The following is an 18,546-nucleotide window of genomic DNA, read 5'->3' on the forward strand; positions in this document are numbered from 1 at the left end:
GAAATCAGCTTCATGATTTTTATAGTTCACTTAAATTGAAATCTAATTGTATTATTTTTATGACAAGTGACCCTTTGTTCTTAATTATGAATAATCAGTACATGCTTATTTAATATTTGCAACAACTCTGTCTTCACTTACAACCTATTTAGTAGATAGATCTGATCAAGGAATCTAAATATTATATAATTACATTGCCTGAATCCAAAACTTAGAAATTGGTATACTTTTTTTTTTTTTTTTTAAGAATACTAGTAATTGTAACATTTTTGCCTCAGTGGATTATTGTAGCTGCCTATGAACAACTTTTATCTTCACTGGCTATCAGGGTAAGCACTGGTTTTCAGAAAATGTTAAAAATTATCCCATAAAAAGAAAGTAAGAGCTATTGTTGAAAGCTCTTATCCATTCATTTGGTAGTGGATTGTTTCTTTTTACTTTTTAGCCCATACAGATCAACCCATTATTTAATAATGAAGTTTGTCTTCATTGTTAGAATTTTAGGGTTCTTAAGTATAGGGATTATTTATTGTTTCTTTAGCACTTACTGTCATTCAGTAGATAATGAATAAGTTATCTTAAATTTGGATAGTGAAGTTTTTTTTAATAAGTTAATAGGGAAGGCTTTATTGCTAATTAAATATGAGACATTACAGAAATATTATTCTGACTTTGAAATCTGCAGGTCAGAAACAATGAGATAATGTGTGTATGGAGTAAACACATGTACACGGAAAAATAGAGATTTTATAGCCATTAAGAGATAAGACTGGCCAATCCCACGGTTGCTGTGGCTTTCTACTTCCCAAGGAGTACATCTCTGTTAAGATTTCTGTGGGTGGGTCCCTGGCTTTTTGACCAAAACCCTGTGTCCATGCAGCAAACTCTCCCTTATGTAAAGTGATTAGAGTGTCTGTTCTTTGAAATCAAAAGCACAACAGAAACAGGTTTCCGCTTAAACATTTGCAAAGAAAAACATCCTTATATGAATTTTAATGAGGTTTGGTATAAATTATATCTTTGATAACCTAGTATGATACAGCACAAATTTAGAGTCAGTCATATATCACCTTGAATCGGAGAGTTACTGTTTACCTACTCTGTGATCCTAAACAAATGACTGCTAAGTTTTAGTTCCCTTGTTTGTGAAGCATTTACATGAGATCCAGCCAGTAGTGTACTGGAACTGGCTTGCACCCCTTCATAAGAGCCAGTTGTTAAAACTTTAGAGATCTTATGAGCTGATTGTTAAACACAGCCATCATTAAAAATTAAATGATACAAACTAAATTATGTTAAAAGCAAAAATAATGCTGAACCGGTCACGTCCTAATTATTTGGCTACATCGTACAATATGTCTATTATGTCTGTATGGTGAAATACCATATAATGATGTGCTGTTGCTACCTCTTCCCAACTCTGTGTTCAGTGCATTTACATTGGTACCTTGAAATCTGCATGATAGTATTTATACCACAGAAATTGGTATTATTTTATTTTTTTGATTTATTTATGAAAAATACTGATTTATTGTTTTGATGGTTGTCTAGATTTAACAAAGTGATAGAAAAATACCAATAAAGCAGATTAAACTTAAAAGTTTGTTGGGTCTGTTGCTTGTTATTGTTAGTAACTCAGAAGTTGATGAAATATTATAAACTACAGGCATACCTCGTTTTATTGAACTTCATTTTATTGAGCTTCACAGATACTGTGTTTTTTACAAATTGAAGCTTTGTGGTGACCCTGAATCCAGTAATTTTATTGGCACTATTTTTTTCCAGTAGCATTTGCTCACTTCATGTCTCTGTGTCACATCTTGATAATTTTTGTGATATTTTGAACTTTTTCATTATTATGTTTGAATTACTGCAATTTCATGATAAAACTTTAATGGATGAAGAGTTACTTCTCATGGATGAGCAAAGACAGTGGTTTCTTGAGATGGAATCTACTCCTGGTGAAGATGCTATGAATTTTGTTGAAATGACAAAAAAAAGGGGGGGGGGTTTAGAATATTACATAAGCATAGTTGATAAAAAACAGTGGCAAGGTTTGGGAAGATTGACTCCAATTTTGAAAGGCCTCCTGTGGGTAAAATGCGTCATATGCTACAGAAGAATCATTTGTTAAAGGAAGGGTCAATTAATGCAGCAAATTTCATTGTTGTCTTCTTATTTTAGGGATTGTCTGAGCCTGGGTGGCTCAGTCGGTTAAGCATTGGACTTTGCCTCAGGTCATGATCTCAGGGTTGGTGGGTTTGAGCCCTGTGTCAGGTTCTGTGCTGACAACTCAGAGCCTGGAGCCTGCTTCTGATTCTGTGTCTCCCTCTCTCTCTCTGTCCCTCCCCCACTCATGCTCTGTCTCTCAAAAATAAACAAACATTAAAAAAAAAATAATTGTCTGAGCTGGCTGGGAGGTGGTGGTTGGGCAGCCAGCAGGGTGTGGTGGAAGCCACTGCTTCCTGGCTGCATTCCTGGCCAATGATACCCCCAGAGAGGGCAACCTCTTGGCACTCATTGGGCACACCAACAGCCTCACCAAGCCTGCATTCCTCGCCATGGCCATCACCTCCAACCTAGGGGTGGTGGCCCCTCCAAGAAACTAGTGATCAAAAATTTCTGAGACAGACCTAAATTGCCTGATAGCTGCGCTCAGAATACCTGGCAGAAGCATCATGAGGTAGTGAAAGCCATACAGCGTGATACCTACATCAGATGCAACCTGGAAGAGCTCTACCAGGATGTTGAAAATACCTGTTCTCAGAAAGTTTCTTCAACACTCTACAGACAGCTGCGCCAGGTCTGTGAAGATCATGTCCAAGCACAGATCCTTCAGTTTAGAGAAGCCTAGATAGTGTTTTATTTTTAAAGAAGATTAACTTGTGCTGGCAAGATCATTGCAGACAAATGATCATTATCAGAAGTATTTTCCTGTTTTTGGATTGCATTTTTGTATTTCTGAGTTCCCCACTTCCTTCTGTCTGGAATATGGGGTTGGAACTTTTTAGAAAGCAGATCATTAGTGATAAAAATGCATCTGAGTAAAAGTATTGATGGAAATTTGCTATTAATTTAATGAGAAAGGAACATTGAAGCAGTGGATTGAAATTTACTGAGAACTCAGCTGAGTATGCTCTCTGACCTTCAGGTATATTAAGATCCATTTGAAATTTTTGGCTTGGCAGAAACTGTTTATATGATGCAGAAAGCCACAGATTAATGCAAGAAAGAGAGGTTCCAGAATATCTTAACCATGTCAGTAAGTGTTTAGAGGAAGAAGGAGACCAAGTAATCATGTATTTAGACTACAGCGCACAGAAACCACTGATTGCTTATGTGGAGAAACCGCTATTAGGAGTACATTTAACAGCAATTCTGCAGAAAGGGCTTGACCACCTGCTTGATGAGAACAGAGTGCCTGACCTCATTCAGATGTACCAGCTGTTCAGCCACATGAAGGGCAGGCAGCAAATCCTGCCGCCGCACTGGAGCAAGTACATCCAGACTTTTGGGACAACAGTTGTCATCAGTCCCGAAAAAGACATAGACCTAGACATAGACAGGAACTGATGGATTTTAAGGATCTGATGGGCAATGTGATAGAAGTGTGTTTTCAGAGAAATGAGAAGTTCTTCAACTTGATGAAGGACTCCTTTGAAACATTTATCAATAAGAGGCCAAATAAGCCTGCAGAATTGATAGCAAAGCTTGTTGGTTCAAAATTAAGAGTGAGTGTTAAAGAAGCAATAGATGAAGAGCTGGAGAGGATTCTTAACAAGGTCATGATAATATTCAGGTTTATTCAAATGCGTTGAAGCATTTTATGAAAAAGATTCAGCAAAAAAGACTCCTTGTGGGGAAGAGTGCCTCAGTAGATGCTGAAAAATCTGTGTTGTCAAAACTAAAGCATGAGCGTGATGCTGCTTTCACCAGCAAGCTAGAAGGCATATTCAAGGACATGGAGGTCTCCAAGGATCTCATGGTTCATTTCAAGCAGTATGTGCACAATAAAAATGACCCATGCTCTATAGGTCTAACAGTGAATGTACTTGTGATAGGATCCTGGGCAATACACTCATCTATGGAAGTGCATTTAACTCCAGAAATGGTTAAACTTCAGGAAATATTTAAGACATTTTATTTCGGAAAGCACAATGGTTGAAAACTTCAGTGACAAACTAAATTGGGGCGCTTTTTTTTAAAGTTTATTTATTTATTTTGAGAGAGAAAACATGAGTGGAGGAGGAGCAGAAAGAGAATCCCGAGCAGGCTCCCCATTGTCAGCACAGAACCCAATGTGGGGCTTGATCTCACAACCTGAGTCAAAACCAAGAGTCGGACACATAACCAGCTGAGCCACCTAGACACCCCAGGTCATGCTGTTTTAAAAGCAGAGTTTAAGGAAGAAAAGGAGGGGCGCCTGGGTGGCGCAGTCAGTTGAGCGTCCGACTTCAGCCAGGTCACGATCTCGCGGTCCGTGAGTTCGAGCCCCGTGTCGGGCTCTGGGCTGATGGCTCAGAGCCTGTTTCCGATTCCGTGTCTCCCTCTCTCTCTGCCCCTCGCCCGTTCATGCTCTGTCTCTCTCTGTCCCAAAAATTAAACGTTGAAAAAAAAATTTTTTTTTTAAAAATAAATTAAAAAAAAAAAAAAAGGAAGAAAAGGAGTTCCATGTGTCCCTCTTCCACATGCTGGTGGTTCTCATGTTCCATGAAGGGGATCCATTCACCCTTGAAGAAATAAAAAAATGTCCACAGGGTTAGAAGACAGTGAACTGAGAAGAGCTTTAGAGTCCTTGGCCTGTGGCAAAGCACAAGTTCTGGTTAAAAGTCCCAAAAGGAAGGAGGTGAAAGATGGGGACGCATTCATGTTCACTGGGGAGTTCAGGGTTTTTCTAATAAAGATCAACCAGATCCAGATGAAGGAGACCATTGAAGGACAAGTCAGCACCACTCGAGAGAGTGTTTCAGGACAGACAGTATCAGGGTAATGCTGCTATTGTCAGAATAATGAAGATGAGAAAGACTTTTTTAAAACATTTTTTTAATGTTTATATTTGAGAGACAGAGAGAGAGAGACAGAGCACAAGTGCGGGGGGGGGGGGGGGGGAGAGAGAAAAGGAGACAAAACAAAAGCAGGCTCCAGGCTCTGAGCTGTCCACACAGAGCCTGACACGGAGCTTGAACCCACGAACTGCAAGATCATGACTTGAGCTGAAGTCAGATGCTCAACTGACTGAGCCAACCAGGCACCTCAAGAAAGACTCTTAGTCCTAATCTTCTGGGTTCTGAATTGTATAATCAGCTGAAATTTCCAGTAAAGCCTGGAGATAGGAAAAAGAATTGAATCTCTTACAGAGGCTGTATGGAGAGAGACAAAGACAATTCTAATCAGGACCACTACATGGCCTGATGTGTTGGCCAGCTGTTTTCTCTCAATGAGACACTAGAATATAACTTCAGAGCAGTGCAGCACTTCTGTGCTTTTTCCAGGACTTCTGATATTGAACGAGCATGGAGATTTTTGGATTAGAAAGAAGAGATGATTCTTGGATCACTCTTCACAAAGCTTAAGGGTTTGCAAATGGCATATGTGCCTTTCCCTCCAGTTCTTCCTCTTACTCTTTTTGGCGTTTAAATAGTTTCTGTTGCTCTGTGCAGAATGAATTTGAGATTGGACAAGAAAATATTGGTTAAAAGAGGTTCCTTTGTAAGGTGTCGCTCTTATGGCAGAACACTGAAGGTTTGTTTTGGCATGTGTGTGTGATTATGAATGTATAGTTAAAAGACCCTCCATGGGCTGCAGAGATGACTGGATAATTAAAGTCTTGATATTGTGAAGCAGAGGTTATTTTGTCAAAAGATGAAGAGAATTTAGTTGGCATCTGATTTCACGTTGTGTGTGTATGGGTGAGGTTGAACACAGGATAATGATGATGTCTTGATTTCAGCTCAGGTCATGATCTCGTGGTTTATGGTATTGAGCCCCATGGTGGGCTCTGCACGGACAGCAGGGAGCCTACTTGGGATTCTCTCTCTCCCTCTCTGCCCCTGCCCCTCCCCCTGATCATGTGTGCGTGCTCTCTCTCTCTCTCTCTCAAAATAAATAAGCATTAAAAAAAAAACTTTAAATCTCCTATAAAACTTTTTACAATGGTTATAGAACAGTTAACAATAGCCATCCCTGTTCATGGCTGTTAAAACAAACTAAACTTTATTAGAGCAACAGTACAAATGCTGCAGTTAAAAAATTCAAATAGCAGTTACCCCAGTGCAAAAAACAGGGGCTGCTAGATGCAATCTTAGAAGACTGAACACAGACACACTCTTCCCAAACCCCTTAACAGAAAATTCGCAAACAGCTCAGAGAAAGTCAAACAGAGATGCTCATGGGTTCACCGCAGCAAGTACAACACAACCCAGGGCTTTCTCAGTAGACATGAGAAATCTCACCATGAAACCTCACTCGAAACAGTCAGTCATAAGAGTTTAAAGCATATGGAAGATAAAAGAAATAAAGGGATGTCAGTATTTAGTTTTCATAAGTGATTAGCCAGGTTTTGACACTATTTCTTCTTAATGCTTGCCAACGAAGGGCTCTTGTTTCCAACCTAAGTGTCCATCAACTAAGAGAACCTGCCTTCAGGATTTTGTTGGCACCTGATCTCATGTTGTGTGTGTATAGGTGAGGCTGAGCACAGATGATGAAGTTAGTACTTTAACTGTAACAAAGAGACTTTTCTAGAAACATTTAAAAGTGCTTTATATTTTACATAAAAGCATGTTGCATTTTTGATTAAAAGCTACCAAACGAATTTGATCCAGGTATCCATGTTTAAAGTAGTCTTTTCTGGGATGTACCACCTATGTAATTTGATTTTGTGCTAAATTATTAAAAGTTTCTCCCTTTTTTTTTTTTTAATTTTTTTTTTCAACGTTTATTTATTTTTGGGACAGAGAGAGACAGAGCATGAATGGGCGAGGGGCAGAGAGAGAGGGAGACACAGAATCGGAAACAGGCTCCAGGCTCTGAGCCATCAGCCCAGAGCGTGACGCGGGGCTCGAACTCACGGACCGCGAGATCCTGACCTGGCTGAAGTCGGACGCTTAACCGACTGCGCCACCCAGGCGCCCCGAAGTTTCTCCCTTTTTTGATTTTACCTTCCCCGGCTCCCAAATTTATTACCAGCCTCTGCCTATGGGTCCTGTCCCCATGCTTTAATAAAATCACCTTTTTTGCACCAGAAAAAAAAAAAGTTTCTCCCTTTTTGAAACATGTGTGTTTAAAATATGACATCTTACGGGTTTCAGTATGGAAATCCTCACCCTTTAAGTATTGTCATCATTTCTATATGTGTAAATTTTCATTTGCAAGTTCTGTAATATGTGGTCTATAAAAGACTAAATAGATTTCTACCTCTTAAATTTTACATTTATTGTCTCTAGAAAATCTCTCTAGAGAGTGTTAATATTGTAATTGAATATATAAACTTACTCTGAATAAAATTAGTTTAATTGGCCTAAAAAAAAATTTGCCTGAGCATCCCAACCTTCAGCAACTACCGTCCTGATCAGTCAGCAACCGTCAACACTGAGGCAAGATCCTCTATCGGCAAAAAGATACCATTTGCTGAAAGCTCAACTTATGTTTAACATTTTTTAGCATATATTTTTTAATTAATTAATTTATCTTTGAGAGAGAGAGTGCACAAGTGGGGGAAGGGCAGAGAGAGAGAGAGAGAGAGTGTCACAGAATCCGAAGCAGGCTCCAGGCTCTAGGCTCTGAGCTGAGCCAAAGTTGGATGCTTAACTGACTAAGCCACCCAGGTTCCCCAGCATATAAAGTACTTTAAAAAATGTTTATTTATTTTAAGAGAGACAGAAGCAGCGTGAGCAGGGGCGGGGTGGGGAGAGAGAGAGAAGGAGAATGAAAATCTCAAGCAGGCTCCATGCTCAGCTCAGAGCCCAACACATGGCTCGATCTCAACAACCATGAGATCATGACTTGAGCCAAAATCGAGAGTCAGACGCTTAACTAATTGAGCCACCTAGGTGCCCCATAAAGTATTTTTTAACTAAGATGTATGTATATTGGGTTTTTAAAAGACATTATGCTATTGCACATATAGTGGACTGCAGTGTAGTATAAACATAACTTTTTAAATTTTTTAATGTTTATTTTAGAGAAAGCGCACTTGTGAGAGTGGGGGAGGGGCAGAGAGGGAGACACAGAATCCAAAGCAGGCTCTAGGCTCTGTGCAGACATCTGAACTTGAACTCATGAGCAGAAAGATCATGACCTGAGCCGAAGTCAGACACTTATTTGACTGAGCCACCCAGGCACCCCTAAACATAACTTTTATATGCACTGGGAAAGCAAAACATTCATTTGACTCACTTTTTTGCAGTATTTGTTTTATTGCAGTGGTCTGGATCCAAACCATCAATATCTCCAAGGTATGCATGTATTATCTAATTCAGCAAAGAAGTTGCTGATATCATTGATGAACGAATGAGGTTATGACATACATCATTGTTGTTTCACTTTCCTTTTAATTCTTTAAATGAAAATATCAAATAACATTTAGATTGGAATTACACTCCATCAGTTGCAACCCTCAGTTGGCTTCTCATGAGTTTGGCGAAATCAGAAGAGCATTCTGTGAGAGTAAGCTGGCTTTATGAAATTTACAATAAAGACTATTGTATATTTTATTATAATTTTTAAATTATTTCCTATAGCCTTCAATATTTATAATAAACACACATTTCATGCACACACACACACACACACACACACACCCAAGGGCTGATTGTTAAACATTCAGCAGAACACCTCTGTGTCTTGCACAGAACGGCATTCATTAAGTACTCCTTTCTCCTCTCCTTTTCTCCCCTTTGGCCTTTTTAAAGAAAATAAAAATATCTACCCTACTTAATGTAATCAGGGTTGGTGAAAGAAAAAACTCTTAACACTGGCTTTAACTTCAAGGCTGTTATATTCTTTAGTATTGTCACTTTCATCCCTATATTAAAAACAGATCTTAGTTAAAAAGGACAAATGAAGATTTGAGGGAATAGTATATTCTTTTGAATTCCATTGCTGGGAGCTGTCATGTCTAAAAATACCAATACTCAATTCTGTTTCAAAGAGGGACATTATAGGCATAACAAATATAATGTTTATTAAATATTGGAAAGCTCCTGTGAATCATAATACTTGTCAAAATTTTCTTGAAAATGTTTTTCCAAGAAATAGGAGTAATTTAAATTTTTCCTTTTATTTTGAAACTTTTTGTTCTTTTTCCCCTTTGTCTCCAATCCAGTTTAATAAGGAAATGATCTTATTTTTAAAAAACAACAACACATTTTGACACTGGTTACAGTCACAAGCTGATTTTCTTTCATTCCAAAGATATATTATGGATTCTTTAACAGCATTATATTTTCTGTCATTTTGATTTTTCTTCTCATTTTTAATCTAGAATAAAACATTTTTTAAAGCTCCTGTTTGACAGGGTTTTTTTTCTTATGCATTCAGAGTATACTCACTTCCCCTACCTTCATCTATATTAAATAAAAGAAAAGCCAGCTGTATTTCTGTGGTGCATAGCTGATTGCTTTCCAGCTCCCAAAGGAGAGGAACTAATTGCTAAACATAGAGAAAATGAAACAGTGAGATACCTTTCTATGTGGATTTAATAGTTACTAATCAGGGAAAAGTAAGCCTTTACACGTTCTAATCCTATTACTTCCAGAAGAATAACATAGAGTAATAGTGTTTCCTTCTCACGTATGTTTGCAAATATATACAGGAAGGATTGAATTATGTTGGCATCTTTGTAGAAAACCAAGTGACCATACATATGCCGACTTCTTTCTGTGCTCTGTGTTACACTCCACAGGGTTTATCCTTACGCTTGTTTTCATTACTATTGCTTCATAGTAAGTCTTGAAATTGGACAGTGTAATTCTTCAGTTTTTTTCTTCATTTTCAAAATTGTTTGGCTATTCTAGGTTTATTGCATTTCCAAATAAATTTTAAAATCCTGTCAAATTTTGTAAAAACAAACAAAACCCCAAAAAGACCCTGCTGGGATTTTGATTGGGACTGCATTAAATCCACAGATCATTTTGGTGAGAATTGACACATTAACAATGTTGAACATTGTAGTTCATGAACATGTAGTATTTCTCCACTTATTTAAGTCTTGTTTACTTTGTCTTTTTTAACATTTTTAGTTTTCCAAATAGTTTCTGTTTTCCACACTTTTATGTACAGATCTTGCACATATTTTGCTCAGTCTGTCCCTAAGCATTTCATACTTTCGATGCTATCATAGATGATACTATTCTAGAATAATTATTGCTAGAATGTTGAAATACAATTGAATTTTGTATATTGTCCTTATAATCCAAAACCTCGTTAACTTATTAGTAATAGCACTGCTTTTATAGATTTCTGAGGATATAGTACATACACATTATGTTGTCTGTGATTAAAAACTATTATTTTTTTTATTTCTGATCCGTATGCCTGTATTTTTTATAATTGTTAACCTACAAGTTACAGGCATACCTTATTCATTTATGTATTTTTTGTCTGATCATTAGTAACTTCCTTAATTTGAGATCGTTATGACCAAATTTTCATGCTGTTAGTAAATAGAGGAACTCTTTGGTATAGCTTTTCTAATAAGGCCTGTCATTCAAAAGATGCCTTTCATGTCAGTACCTAATAAATAATACTTGGAATGGAATGTATTAGAAAATGTAAGTTTCTAATTTTTACAGAAAACTGAAGCTATTTCTTTGAAGCTTCTTTTAATCCATATCTTTTATCTGCCACTGTTTAAAAATTTAAGACATATTTTATATTAGTAGATTTACTTTGTAAGGAAAGCAAGATTTACTTATAAAACAGCCAAACCTGCTGATAGCGTTTTGAAATTTTGTGTATTCTTCCATAATATTCTAGTTATTGTATTGATGTACAATAACATTGTACAACAATGTATTGATGTTTTATACATTTCCTAGAAAATTAAATATAGGTTACTTTCAGAGGTAGAATAATTTAAATGAACCAATAGTTCAATTTGCAGTGGCAGACCCTCTTTCCTGTAAAATAGAAAAAGCAGATGGCAGTAATCACTGAAATAAATTTCATCAGCATGTCTATAATTTTAAATGTATAAGGGTTGTTGAGCTCATCTTTCATATAGACTGTTGAAATTTGTTTCCATCATGGAGGAAGGAGAAAGGAAGAGTTAATGTCTAAGGGGAATAAATGTGTCGCCCATAAGTCTGGGGATATGAGCTGGGATCCTTATAAATATAGAAACCAATGTAATGATAGTATCGTCTGTGACACTTAGTAATGGAAAAAGAGGAAGGAGATAGTATGAGTATGAGAGAAAATAAGATTGAACCTTCAAGTGAAAGTTGAATGTTTATTGTATTAATTAATACTTACTTGCAGACTTGAATGCTAACCTTGGCTGGCAGAAGATGCAGTGGATGGAAAAGGAACTTTGGTTATAAATAAGATCAGAAGAAACGTGACAAAATAAAGGATAGTAGTTAGGTTAGATGACTGAATTTAAAGGATTATTTAGTCTCACTCTCTCATGTAAATTATATGTCTGAATTTGGTGGTTCATTTGGCATGGTTTCATTGTAGATGTTAAAATTATTTGGATAGGAAGTTTACCATAATGCATTAGATAATATCGGCATCTCCCTATTTTTACCTTTATCTTTTCTGAGAGCTTACCCTTGAACACACGTGTGCTCGCTCTCTCTCAAAATAAATAAGTAAACATTAAAAAAATAGGAAAGAAAAAAAGCCCAGGATAATTATGTGGAAAGGACACTGTGTTAGTAGTGGAATCTGAATTTGAATCGTAATCAGCCACTTGGTTGACTTTCGGCAAATCACTTTGAGCCTAACTTTGCTCTGTACAAAATGGTAGTGGCATTCTGGCAATTCAGGACTCTAGCATAATGCAGATACTCAGCAAATCATAGTTACAACTCTTTTGGAAAAAAGAAAAAAAGAATAATTAGAAAGTACTTGTTAAGGTAATCATCTTTGTAAAGTCAGTGCTGAAAATATTAGAATTGTCACTTCAGTGGCGTTGCTAATGAATAATCCAAGAGGAACTAATTTTCCTCTTTTTTGGTAGTAATGTAATATTTTATCACTTAATTATATATCATCTTGTACTGTTATCAGTGTGATGTAGGTCTATAAAATCAACATACTGTATTTTGGCTGAGAGTAGGAAATGTCTTCCACTTTTAGTGTAGTCTTAGCACAGTGCTAAATGTACATTCCTATAAATGTTTGACACATGGGTGAATATGTATTTTAAGTTGCACTTAATTTCTTCAGCTTTCACAACTATTGTTCTTAAGTTCTCTTACAGTACTGTTTCCCACCACTAAAACCTGTATGTCCTCAAACATGTCTAACTTTCGTTAGAGCCTTTGCATTTTCTATTACCCTTGTCCTCACGTTTTTGCCAGGCTAGCTCCTCCTGGTCATTCACATTTCAACTCAAATGCCACCTCTTCACAGACATGTTCTCAAACCACTCATTCTAATGTCACCTTCCCTGCACTTGTTACAATATCATATTACCTGGTTTCATTTTCTTCATAGCCATTAAAACAATCTGAAAGTACCTTAGTTTATTTAATGTCTTGTTTATCCTTCCTATAGAATATGAGTTCCATAAGGAGAGTAGAGCCCTGGGTCCTACTGTGTCTTATACTGTATAAATGACCTCTTGTGGAAAAGTTAGCATCATTTACTTTGATTAATAGTTTCTTTGCCTGTGTCCAATATGTTTGTTTTATTCCTGCTAATTGACATGTCTATGAGAGCTCATTTCTGTTCTCTCTAGTTTTGTGTATGTTTGAAATTTTCCACAGTATCGTGTTTTATAAAGGATGAAACTGCTTTATATTGCAGAAAAGTACTTACTGATGTGGAACCAAAGTCTGCCTGTATTCTTCTCCTTTCTTATATTTTAAAATAACTTTGTAACAGTGGGCTCTTCTCCTTCAAAATTTTTCATGTCTCCTTTTTTAAAAAACAAACAAACATTTTTTGTTTTCTCTTCCTCTCTCTTCCCCTTCTCTCTCCCCATTACTCTCCTGCACCTAGTAATTTACTCCAAAAGCCCACTGTACAGTATTGGAACCTGAATGGGATGAGGAAGGCACCTGCATGGGTGGGAGTGGGTCACTGCAGTCATGTTGGTTACACACAGAGGCTTCATCAAATAACTAAATATGTTGAAGGTAATAGGAGCCAGGCTTCTTTTAGGGGAGGAAATTACAGATATGGAGAAGGATGAAGCTAGAATAAACTGTATGGTGTTGGGCTGGCATTGGAGATATTACGATGAGCTCATAGTTTTCAGCATACATAGGCTGATGTCGTACATGGGTATGTATGCATACATGCATTAGTTTTGTGTACTAAGAGGGAATGGGAATCAAAACTCCAATAGCAATGAGCACACTGAGTATCCAGATGTTAGTTTCTAAATATAATTAGTTCGCATGATTTGAAACATGTAACACATGATTTGAAAACATGAGTTTGTTCCAATACAATTACTGTATTAGGGAACAGATAGACCCCAACATGAATTTTGTGTTTATTTATGTGTAGTTTCACCCTTAAGAAACACTAGGTAAACTCAGAATATTATACCCAACTAAACCAAGCTCTGTAGAAAGACGCAAAAAACACACATGTGCACACCTCAAACATTTACCATTTACCTTATTTTACCACTTGTGTTATGTGCCATACCCATTCACATCTGGTATAAACTTTCCCTGATTTTATATGGCTAGCCCTCTTCACAATAATTCATAAACGCCTTTCAGACAACCATTTCTACAAGCAAACTTAAGATCTTTTTAAGGTACAGTGCCATGTTTACTGTGGTATATGTGTATTTCTTAGTTAACATATGTAAAACTATGTTACTGTTTTTATTAGTTTTTTTTTCAAAAATGTTTATTTATTTCCTTAGCATGAGAGGGACAGAGAGAGAGGAAAGAGAAAATCCCAAGCAGGCTTCACGCGGTCAGTGCAGAGCCAGACTGGGGCTCAATCTCACGAACTGTGAGATCATGACCTGAGCCAAAATCAAGTGTTGGACGCTCAACTGACTGAGCCACCTAGCGCCCCTAAAAAGTATTTTTTTAAATAAAAGTATTCTGTATCCCAGAATTTAAGAATGAAATCAACAAATTCTAGGCAAAAGAGGGAATTCCAAAATTCTTACTCCAAATGAGCTTACTCTTAGGATTGGAAATTAAGATGTAAACATCTGGATAGTTAAATAACTACATCAGTTTAAATAAAGGGTTTGAATAACATGATACACAAAATCAAAAGAGTTGTGCTAAGGTAGTAAATGAACAACTGCTGAAATATTATTTATATTTATATTATATTTAATTATATTATCTGTATTGCTAAGCTTTTTATTTATTTACTTAGAGAGCAAGTGGGGGGAAGGGCAGAGAGAGAGAGAGGGAGAGAGAGAGGATCCCAAGCAGGCTCTGCACTGCTAGCGTGGAGCCTGACACAGGCCTGGATTTCATGAACCGTGAGATCATGACCTGAGCTGAAATCCAGAGTCAAGACAATTAAACACCTGAGCCACCCAGGTGCCCCTATTTTGCTGAATTTTAATAGCCAGTTCTGAACTTACTAAATTATATGTTTCATTTTAATGTTTTAAAACTAATGCACTAACCAAAAATATTGCATCAGGGCATGATTTAATAGTTGCCTAAATTATACCTTTTGCAGCATCTTAATAAAGAAATATTATGTTTATAGAAACTTAAAGAATGTATCTTCTCCAGTACATGTTTTTAGTGTATCACGAAAAATTGTTCTTGTATTTCCCCATTAAAATAAAAGAATGTATCTTCTCCAGTACATGTTTTTAGTGTATCACCAAAAATTGTTCTTGTATTTCCCCATTAAAATAAAATATGGCAATTTCATAAGCTGAGACATATTAGAAAATCTGTTTTTTATTCAAGCAAATAGCCAACATTGTATAATTTCTTCTTTTTATTTCTTCAAGCCATCAGCAATGTTTTTTACGTGTTTTCCAGTAGTATATGATGAAAAGTAATTGTGTTTTTGTTTCCATATATTTTCTGTGCATCATTCTAGAATTTTTCTTTCCATGGCAGAAGGAATCCATTTCCTCAGTGGTATGTGGCTCTTTGTAGCTATGAAGAAGTTACAAAAGCAGTTTCTAAACATTTTTCATTATGCTTTCTAAAATTTTATCAAATACTTGGAATATCTTTGGACTTTAAGTCATTGCTGACAAATTCATAAAGGTTTATCTCCATGTTTTAGATACTTAGTTGTTAAATGCCCTGTTAATCTTGATAGCTTCATACTGTCATTAGCTAGAAAGTACACATCACAATAAATACGTAAGGCAGATTTTGTTGTTGATGATAATGGATGTATTTCAGATAGCCTTATTACTATTTTTTGAATTTCGTTAGTCAAATTTGTCAGATCTGGATTAGATCATTTCTAATTTTGCTTCAAAGTGTGACTGATTGTGACCTTATATTAGGAATGTAAATGCTTGCTCCACTTTTTTCAGGTTGTTTGCTTGTGATTATGTTGTTAAGATATTCTGTTGATGGCTTTGCATTTTTTTTTTTTTGCAGTAATGTTTTTTGATATATCAATTAGGTTTTTCAGTAGAAAATATATATAGATTGTGTAAAAATGCAAAATATACAAAAGTGTATAGTGAAAGTCTTCCTTCCATCTGTTTTCCCTCGCTATGTGGCTGGGTGTCCCTAAGGCATTACTGCACAAGTTTCTTAGAATTTTTTTCATTTGTTTTACACAATATTTTACAACTTATTTTATTTTTTTATTAAAAAAATTTTTTTTACATTTATTTTTGAGAGAAAGAATGTGAGCAGGGGAGGGACAGAGAGATTGGGGGACACAGAATCTGAAGCAGGCTCCAGGGTCTGAGCTGCAGCACAGAACCGACGTGGGGCTCAAACTCACAGACTGTGAGATCATGGCCTGAACTGTGAGATCATGACCTGAGCTGAAGTCGGACGCTTATCCGACTGAGCTACCCAGGGGCCCATATTTTGGAGATTATTCTGTAAGTATTCCAACCGCTCCTTTGTTTAAAAAAATGCTGCGTGGTATTACATTATACAAGTTTCCTGTTATTTATTTAGTCTTACTATAATGGGCATTTAGGCTCTTTTCAGTCTTTTGATATTACAAACAATGCTGTAATGACTATTTTACATATGTTGTTTTATACTTGTGTAGGTATCTCTAGGATAATTTGCTAGAAATGAAAATTGCTAAATTGCCATCCATAGAGTTGTTTTTTAATGCTCTTAACAGGAATGTATGGGTGCTGCTTTCCTTCACTCCTTCATTAACACATACTGGCAGAGTTTGTCTTTGCTCACTAGGTATATAAAGACTGGGTTAATTATCAGAGGGACACCTGGATGGCTCTGTTGGTTAAGCATTCAACTCTTGATTTTGGCTCAGGTCACGATCTCATGTCATGGGTTTGAGCCCTGCATTGGGCTCTGCACCGACAGCCTGGGGTCTACTTGGGCTTCTCACTCCCTCTCTCTCTGCCCCTCTTCAGCTCTTCTCTCTCTCTTCCTCTCTCTCTCTCTCTCTCAAATAAATAAGCTTAAAAAAATTATTAGAGAAGCTCTTCATATGTTAAGGGAATTAGGTCTTGTTATATGAGTTATGTATACTTTTGTCCAATTTGTGGTTTAGGTTTTGACTTGTGATGATGTTTGTATCATTTAGAAAATGATTTTGTTTTTATGTAGTTGCATTTATAGAACTTTTATGATTTGAGACACTTAAAGCTTCTGTATTTTCTTCTAGCATTTCTGTAGTTTCACTTTTTATGGTTACTCTTTGATCTATTTAGAATTTATTTTGGTATAAGGTGTGAAGGAGAGATCCAACTTCTTTCTTTCTTTCCCAGTTGGTAATTCACTTTATTTGATTGAATGCTAGCAGGAATATTTTCAGTCTGCTTATGCATTTTGGAGGGTAATTTGACATTTTATAACATAGTCCACAAACTTTTTTACTAAGGTACTTACTAAACCTCAGCATGGACTTGAATGAATGAACCAGGTTTTTTTTTGTTTGTTTTTGTTTTTGTTTTTGTTGGTGTTGTTGAATTCTCTGTGTTGTAGAATTCCCACTTTCTCTTAGAATACCTCACATACTGAAAGTAAACATGACTGTCAGACAGACTATGGACCAAGTAAGGGTACTAACTATTTATTTGCAGTTTACATATTAGTAAAGCTTAATTTTTGTTTGAATAAAATGTACAAATAGATAATCTAATATTTTCTTGCCCACCCCATGTGATTACTTTGCACAATTTCAGTCATCCCACTTTAGAGACCAGTGATCTAAGCTATGATTATTGTAAGTTCTAAAAAGGGGTATTTAGCATAAATGTGCTTTTAAAAAAAAAATACATTTTTGTGAGTGAGTATTTTTTTCTGTTAAATGTTGTAATGGGAATCCGTGGCATTAACGTGACATTGGTCATGCTTCTATTCTAGGTTTTTAACATAGGCATCTCTAAGATGAGCTTTATACCTCGGAATATCTTAGGTATTTTGAACTCTAAAATTATTTCAGTGATAACAGAATGCATTGTAGAGAAACAGCTTTCAGGGAGATTTTTAACTAGCCAAAGAATGTGCAGTCTATGGAGAGATAGGCAAACAACTGGACACCACAATATACTCAAGATAATAGATAAATAGATCACTGCATTGGTATAGTCCTTTCTCTTTCCATTGTTTTATTGCTTCTGTCTAGGAATAGTGGAAAGAATTAGACCTTGTACAAGCACTCAGCTGGTAAGTAGCAGAGCTAGGATTTGAACCTAGGCAGTCTGGCCTCAAAACCATTTTTTTGCAGCCACAATGTATATAATCCATCAAATTCTAAGTGATCTTTACATTTGCATCAGCTCCAGCTAATCTCCTAACATATACTGTGCTGATTTCATTATTCAGTTCCAGGTCCTTTTGCAAAGTGTGTCTCTTATTTTTTAATCAATCTCTCTCTCTCTCTCTCTCTCTCTCTCTCTCTCTCTCTCTTTAGTGTTTATTCATCTATTTTGAGAGAGAGAGAGTGCACAAGAGCGAGAGGGGAAGGGGCAGAGAGAGAGAGAATCCTGAGCAGGCCCACTGTCAGCGCAGAGCCCAGTGTGGGGCTCGAACTCACAAAAACCGTGAGATAGTGACCTGAGCCGAAATCCAGAGCTGGATTAGCCTAACCAGCTGAGCCACCCAGGCATCCCTATATCTCTTCTATTCTCTGTAACTTCTAGATTTTTCCTCAACTTCAAAAATTCAGATCAAGTGCCACCTGATACTGCTTTCAAATATATGCCCCCTTTTCCGAACTTTTAATGTAAAATAGTACTGCGGGTTTTAC

The 18,546-nt window shown here is 36.5% G+C and overlaps 1 protein-coding gene and 1 pseudogene across 1 annotated transcript in view; both read left to right on the top strand.

The window, feature by feature from the left end:
- XPR1 (xenotropic and polytropic retrovirus receptor 1) overlaps window positions 1-18,546 on the top strand; it is a 217,012-nt gene that overhangs the window by 92,016 nt on the left and 106,450 nt on the right. The window lies entirely within an intron of this gene.
- On the top strand, window positions 2,618-6,008 carry LOC121011801 (cullin-4A-like; annotated as a pseudogene).

Source organism: Herpailurus yagouaroundi, unplaced genomic scaffold, assembly GCF_014898765.1.
Source record: "Herpailurus yagouaroundi ecotype Mexico unplaced genomic scaffold, PumYag 195, whole genome shotgun sequence".
Classification (NCBI taxonomy): domain Eukaryota; kingdom Metazoa; phylum Chordata; class Mammalia; order Carnivora; family Felidae; genus Herpailurus; species Herpailurus yagouaroundi.